Genomic DNA, 8137 nt, shown 5'->3' with positions numbered 1-8137 from the left:
AGTGAGGGATTGCTAGACACTGTGATCAGAGGAGTGGGACTCCCTGTTTACCTTGCTTGAGGTGGACTCCCATTCCTACCTCTTCATGGCTGGATCTATTCTAGACACATCAAAGAAGTGTTTCAGGAAAACACGTTGAAAACTTTATATGAGAAATCGCATTGGCAAAAACGGAACCCAACAGCACCATCTGGTGTCACAGTGTTATAATGCATATACAACACATATAAAACACTTTTTCTTTACCAATCTAGCTGAAGTCCCTTGTCTCTAAACCAGGAAGTGATCCTCATTGTTTACAAGGATCATTCTTTTAGGGGTGGGGCATGCAAGGATTGACAGCAGGTTTGCAGCAGGGCAAGCTGCCAGACATGAGTATGCAATGTTCCAGCTCAGAGGCACATCCAAAGTCTTTCAGCAAACTACCCTGCTGAAGACCCACGGAAACGCCTTGGGATGCGGCCAGCATGGGGTGTGACGGCAGGGTGAGTACATACACCCTCACTCTTCTCCCTCACACAATTGTCATTGCAAAGTTGTCATTGCACAGGACTTGTGAGCTCCCCTTTCTAGTGCCAGAATTTGGATCTTCAGATATATGGCAGGGTGATTATCTATCTACAGCAAAGTTAATCCCCTTCCATTACCTGAAGTTAGGGATATAGATCACTTGATTTGACTTGTGCAAGCAAAGAAATAATGGAACTATCCTTATGGGGCTGGATGCCCTGCTTTCATTTGTATCACTTGTAAACCTTCCTAGGTTTACAAATCGTGGTCAGCAGAATTTCAGGAGGAGCCGAACTGCCACTTAAGACATTGCTGTAACATTTGCCCACTGCCATCCAATGGAATACTTTTTGATGCTTCTGTTGGAGTAACACAAATCGGCCATTTTTTCTGCAGATGTTTTAGAGAGATCAGTAGCCCTAGTCATGTGCATAAAGCAATGGTGTCTGGGCACGAAGGTTCTGTCTTTTAACATTCCTCCTTACTACTTTCACTGACCAATCAGCTTTCAAAATATTCTATTTCCTCGCCGGGCTTGCAACATGTGTCTCTTTTTGAATGAATAGGACCTAACATTCACAATGCTCAACTCAGCACTCAAGCTGGTATACACACTAAAGCCAGTCATCCAGACTGCAGTTTAAATGGGCAGTGACCACTGGGGACTAGAATTTGCTGTGTTTCTGTACTACTGAAATCCATGTGTCAGTTCCAGGCATGGGAGATTCCAGGAAGAGCCCATCTCACATGAAATGCATGTGGATTCCCACAGATACAGCCACATCTAAATGCACATGGATCTCTGGATCAGCGCATATGAAGACAGCCACTCCTCAAAGTAAACAAAATGCAGAGGTTTCTTCCCTGAGTCTATCTTTGTGGTTGAGTTACCACAATCACTTGTTAAACATCTGCAATTTTGTCTCTCTGCTGGGATGCATACTTTTGCTGATGTCACATCCTGATAACTTCAGTGCATTTGTGATATCTTTATAAGTGATTCTTTCTGCCTCTCTCCCAAGGAGTTACCGGGGGGCCCAAAATCTGGCTTGCGCCTGTGTCCCATTTGCTAGATGGCCGCAGTATATAAAAATATTGAAGCTAAACTTATCTTGCCTGTTTTCTTCTTAGAGGTGTTTTAGCTTATACTAAAATGCACACATACCTTTTCAAGTTATTTTTGACGCTAAAGTTTTAGGGACATTATCTTTTAGAAGAATCAGCATGCTTTTCTGCCTTTTGCATGGCAACAACGACAGCATTCACATGAAAAAGAGAGCTTGTTAAACATCATGTAACACTGAATGTGCTGAATATTTTAAAGGTCAGGTATTGACAGGCTTTGAGCTGCTTATGTTTCCCTAATGACCCCAATTACATCCAAGCTGAGTAAGTAGTCAATAAACAATGGCATTAACATATGTAGAAAAAAAGTGTTTATTTTACATTTCCAAGACAATTGGCAATCTCCGGGTTTGTCACCCAAATGCTGAGGCGAGATCATGGGGTCCTTTGATGAATGAGGAGAACAAGAGAGGGGCCAGGGGTGTTAGAGACTTCAGGCCTGTCTGAGAAAGTTCAGGTTGCCTATCTCACACTATGGCAGACAAAGCGGATTTATCACTGCAATTATGCTTATGTAAATAATTCCAGGGAAGAAGATGTAACCCAGCATCTTGTTGCATAGGGTTGGCTGAATATTTAGCAGGACCCACGGGGGAACCACGTTACTTTAAAAAGAAACTTGAACTGTGTGTTGTTGTTTTTAGTTTCTCATGAGTCGAGCATGCATATATCTACTCGTTTATTTTTAACATGTTTCCATGGGATGAGCTTTTTTTAAAGCTTTGTTTAGGCAAAAGCAGTACTTTTCAAATCCGCTTCTAAATGCATGTCTCTCTCTCTCTCTCTCTCTCTCTCTCTCTCACACACACACACACACACACACACAGTGAGAGAGAGAGAGAGAGAGAGAGAGAGAGAGAGAGAGAGAGAGTTTAGACATTAGAAAGCACCTATTCTATATCGAGGTGAGTGGAAAGATGTATCTAAAGGCATAAAAACAAAATATTCAAGACAGAAACAACAAAGGATTCTGTGGCACTTTAAATGTATTGTGGTATCAGCTTTGTTGGGCTAGAGCCCATTAAAGCAGATCCCTGAACCAGATGTTTGTCTAGATCTTCTTGCTCCTAACACAGTGGGCCCTCTGACCCTTGAAAGCCTTTGCCACAATTTGTCAGCCTTTAAGGTACCACAGGGCTCACACTAGCATTACTGCTACTATTCTGGAATACAGTACAAAAATTCGCATTGGCTGAATTTTCTTCTGAAGTCACAGACTACAGCTTTAGAAGGGCAGCATGACCTTGATACACAACTTTTGCAATTATTTAGAAATGGTAAGGATACAGACAAAAAAACCAACAGCATCAAACCAGAGAAATACACATGCCTTGAGATTTCATGGTGTACGAGATCCTGGATTGTCCCAACAACTGGCAGTTTCTTTTCAGAGCTGTTTCAAGGTGAGTTGACATGTTTGGTTTGAGTGATAGATAACCCATAATAGATCAATAGTGTGTCAGGCTGTAATGTGTGGGTTGTAACTATCCCATTGACCTCATCAGTAAACATGGTGTTGATTGGGTGATAGGCAAGGAAAACATCTTCCATTTCATTTCAAGCAGTTGATCTCACTGGGCAAACAAATGTCTATTTAGAAAACTATTTATATTTCACCCTCCATTGTTGATGTGAATATGAAGCTATACCATCCACACTCAAGAATTTTAGCCACCTATAGTCAAATTCTGAGGGCAGGCACTGTAAAAATAGAACGTTTTCAAGGAGAAAAATGTCAGTGTGATTTTGCGTAGTTATGGCTTGCAGATCAGAAGGTTGGTGGTTCGAATCCCCACAACGGGGTGAGCTCCCGTTGCTCAGTCCCTGCTCCTGCCCACCTAGCACATCAAAGTGCAAGTAGATAAATAGATACCGCTCTGGTGGGAAGGTGAACGGTGTTTCCATGTGCTGCTCTGGTTCACCAGAAGCAGCTTAGTCATGCTGGCCAGATGACCCAGAAGCTGTCTGCGGACAAACGTCGGCTCCCTCGGCCAATAAAGCAAGATGAGCGCCGCAACCCCAGAGGCGTCCATGACTGGACTTAACGGTTTACCTTTACCTATGTAGCTATACTCTCAATGGAGTTAGTGAAATTTAAGTAGTATAAAAAGGTAAAGGGACCCCTGACCATTAGGTCCAGTCGCGGACGACTCTGGGGTTGCGGCGCTCATCTCACTTTACTGGTCGAGGGAGCCGGCGTACAGCTTCCAGGTCATGTGGCCAGCATGACTAAGCCGCTTCTGGCGAACCAGAGCAGCACACAGAATGCCGTTTACCTTCCTACTGGAGCGGTACCTATTTATCTACTTGTACTTCATGCTTTCGAACTGCTAGGTTGGCAGGAGCAGGGACTGAGCAACGGGAACTCAGCCCATCGTGGGGATTCGAACCACCAACCTTCTGATCAGCAAGCCCTAGGCTCTGTGGTTTAACCCACAGCGCTACCCACGTCCCAACTTAAGTAGTATAACTCAGTATTATTCAGGATATTTGTCTTTCTTTAAAAATTGCCTTTTGTCGATGATATGCTGACACTCAGAAGTCAGGTATAATCAATGGCCAATAATTAATAAACAGACAAATGACTAAACAAATAGCCATTATATGCAGGGTTCTGGTAGGACAGCAGAACAGTAGCCATATCAAGAGATACTATCTTTGTACTTCATGTTAATTGAGTCAAGTGCAGACTCATTCCAGAGCAGGGATGGGGAACCTGTAGCACTGCAGATACTGCTGGACAACTATCAGCCTTGACCACTGGTCCTGCTGGAGTCCAACAATAGCTGAAGGGCCAAGGTTTCCCATCCCTCTTTCAGTCCAATCCTTGGGGCAGCAGAATCAGGTGAGGCCCCTCCCTCTTGTGCAACAGCATTGTGGACCACCATGTGCAGCAGGACAAGTGATGTTAGAACAACCCCATGGTGACCCGAGATTGTGTTTAGTTGTTTGTTTGTCTGGGTTGGGATTCTCTCTTGCTGCTGGTTAAAATGAAAGGGATTGGCATGGAGCTGTGTATAATTTTAAAGGGCTTTGCAGAATTTGGCAGAGCAGTAGCGACACCTCCAGGCATGAGGCTGGGGTAGAGCCATTATGGTCTATGAGGCTGAACTAGCAAAATATTCAAGGTGGATGTTGTGTGAATACAGGGAGGGCTTCTATATTACAGCATGTTTTGGGGCATAAAAATCCTGTGGGATCCTTGTGAGTCAGGATCAGGCTCCCAAATGTCCAGAAGTCCAGATGTTGCCCTCTTTGTACCTGAAGCATGTCACACACACGCACATTGTAGCTAGTGGCAACAGTTCACTTATCAAAGTAAAGGGATCTATTAGGGCATAATGGGAGTTTAAAACTTGCTTCCTGTCCCTGATGAGCCCAGTCATTGAGAAGAAAGCTTTTTGGCTACATCTACCTGGCCTCTGTTTTGTTATAACACAGCCTTAAGATACAAGAGGCTTTCAGATACCCCACATGTACTTGGGGGGGGGGGGTAAATGGAGAGGGATGCCTAGCCCCAGCCTCTGTCACCACGTCTCTGCCTTCTATGTGTTTGGTATATAAATAATGAGGCGGGAACCAGGCCCCTGTGCAAAGGAACTTGATATGTGAACATCAGGATGTGCATGGGGCCTTTTCTGACATGCTCTGAACATATGGAGGGTGGCAGAGCCCCTTACACGTTATTTCAAGAACTGGGGAACATCTGGACCCTTTAAATAGATCGAGAGAGAGAGAGAGAGAGAGAGAGAGAGAGAGAGAGAGAGAGAAGGAACGGGGGAGCTCCTGGTCAATCTATTCTGCACTTGCTACAGTTTGTTTCAGATGAGAAACAGTTTCACAATGGTCCGACTAATAAACAGATTTATAAACACTGAAATATTAAATTTAAAAATTGTTTGTTCCTAAAAACAGCAAGAAGCAACCACTTATGGTACCATGTTACATCCACATAGGGGCTGGTTCATCTATCAAAAATAAAAAATAAAAAATTCAGATTTAAGCCCAGGCCAGACTCCTTTTTTCAAACAGTGGTTTTCGCCAGACTTGCTGTTGCCACTGATGATTGAAACTCAATTGCTTTCCTAGTTCTACCCCAAGCTAGCAGAGAGAGTTAGAAGGATATGCTAGTCTGGCAGGAGGCGAGATCCCTGTCACTCAAGGTCTCCCTGATCAACATTTAAAGGGAGAGTATTTTTCAAATAAACTTGGAGCATCAAAATGTTTATTGGCACTAAAAGGCAGGTAGCGCAGAACGGCTTGCATTTTCCCTGAAATGACAGTTCAAAGATGGCATTTTAGTTGTCAGTCACACAAAACGGTTCCTCCACCCAGCCCCCAGCTTTAGCCTTATTAGAGGCTAATTTGAAAGAGATGTAGACTAGAGATCAGAGCAACAGCTGTGGTCCACATCCATGAACACGGCTGTGGACATCCGTCTGCGCAGCTTGGGGGGGGGGAGGGTAGTTGGGGGTGGCAAATTTAGCCATCACACTGCCCATATGGCTGCCACAGGAGCAGTAGGGTATGAAGGTCACAAACAAAGTCACACTCTGCCTTGCCTTTGTTTATAAAAATGCCCTTGCATTCAGTGCATGGTCCTGCCATTGCTGAGATGCTGCAACCCCGGGGTGTCACTTAAGGCCTAGTTTCATCAAGGCTCTTGAACCTTATCATGTTACACTTCAGAAAGAGTGACCAGCTTATTTAAAACAAAGAAGCTCTGACCTTTCTCCCCTTTTGAAACTAAAAACAGATGAGGCTAAAGTGACTCATTTCCGGCTTTAAACAAGCTCTAAAAAATACTTTCCATGTACAGTTGGTAAGCTTTTTCAGCTCCCCCCCCCCCTTTTCTTTTTCTTCCTCTCCTTCTTTGCATAAATATCTCATTCCTTCTCTCTCTTTTTGTCAAGGTCAACATATTTATTACTTGTATTCATGGTGTAGTCCTTTTTTCTTCCTTCGAGCTCTCTTTCTCTCTCTTCTTTTTTATTTTTTATCTGTGTTGTTTATAACCATGACCCTTGATCTTCCAAGTCTTAAAACAGCTTGGCTTTCAGCAGCTAAAACTGACAAGGTCAGCATTTTTCTGTTTATTCTGAGAATACTATTTACCCTCTGGGGTTTTTAAAAGCAATTCTGTAAAGCATCACTTGGAAAAAGTTTGTAACATTCACAGAGACTTCCATTAACTTCACGCACAAGAAGCAGCGAAACTTCTCGGTTTGCTGAACTCCAGAACAAAACCAACGCCCCAGCTGGGCTTTCGCAAACAATCAAATAGCTAAGTAGTGCCATAAATGCTTCAAACCCTTTTAGAGGAAAAAACAATTTAGCAACACCTTATCCGTTTAAAAATTGCCTCATCTCTCTGCTGTGATTTTTCATGAAACTGGACATAACTATTTATATCGCACAGCTCTCGCAGAACAACAAAAATCCTAACATGTTGTGTTAAGGGATTGCATGTTCTCTCACTTCAAACTGTCACAGCTACACTTTTAACAGACATGCTATTTAGGAACAATATTGATATGCTATGTGGTATCCTATATGTTGTGGTTAGTTCCAGCTTCCCCTTGGAGCTGGATGGCTCTCAGTGGAAGATTGGTGTACCTAAGTCCCACATAAGTCTAATCACTTAAATAATCACATAGGATCTATGAATTTAAAGCGTTTACACAACTGAAGCTACCATGCCACAAGTAACCAACTGGAAACAAATGCCATGCATACAGAATATCAGTTGTGTGGTAGCCTGAGTTGCATGGACTTCATGCGTCTGTTCCAGTGAGCATACAAATCTGGGTTTTTTTCCATAACCGGGCTCCTGTGCATTTAATGGGGTTGCCAACTTTTACTGGCTGCTGCCACTTCTCTGCCTGCAACAACATTCAACAACATTATCAGGGGGGCATGTTGGTTCCCAACACCACAGCTGATCTCTGCATGTTGTGTGATTATTAAAGGTATAAGAGCAGGTCCAGCTGGGAGTTTTCAGGTAACTTGTCAAGCCTAGGCTTTAAAGGCTGCAATGGAAAAACAGGAAATTCAGCAGAAAAAGAACCCACAGTTACCTCCTCTCTTTCTCCCACTTCCTGAAGGCTCTCATATGCCTTCAAAAGCTGCCTGTCAGGAATTTGGCTGTTGTGCATCTGAGAGTCTCCCCACCCTTTTCTCTCATGCCTCCCAAACAATTTTGTTACTCATTTCCTATGATTTCTTCTCCCTGATTCCTTTTGCACTAACCTCTTGGCCTTCCTGAAATGTAAACTGTTCAAGGCTGATTCCTGGTCTGTGAGAATCCTGCCTAGCAACAACATGTTTCTAAACTTCCAGAGATGAAGACTGGCCAAAAACATTACCCACCAACAGCAAAATTAGAAAGCCCATAGACTAAATACAGGCAATGACCAATTTACAAGCATCCAATTGACGTGCAACCGCGCATATGTGACTTTTAAATAATGGCAAAAGCAGCCCTGAAAAGACCAGGAAGGGC

At 43.3% G+C, this 8137-nt stretch overlaps 1 long non-coding RNA gene across 1 annotated transcript; it reads left to right on the top strand.

Annotated features, from left to right (window-relative positions):
* The first annotated feature begins 363 nt into the window (after positions 1–363).
* LOC114606202 (uncharacterized) lies at positions 364–1616 on the top strand. Its single transcript, XR_003708795.2, has 2 exons — positions 364–485; positions 1226–1616. It is a non-coding gene; the product is annotated as an uncharacterized LOC114606202 (long non-coding RNA).
* Positions 1617–8137: the final 6521 nt, after the last annotated feature.

This window comes from Podarcis muralis, chromosome 11 (genome assembly GCF_964188315.1).
Source record: "Podarcis muralis chromosome 11, rPodMur119.hap1.1, whole genome shotgun sequence".
NCBI lineage: Eukaryota > Metazoa > Chordata > Lepidosauria > Squamata > Lacertidae > Podarcis > Podarcis muralis.
The sequence above is the reverse complement of the archived record's forward strand: the minus strand, read 5'-3'. Positions and strand labels throughout refer to the sequence as shown.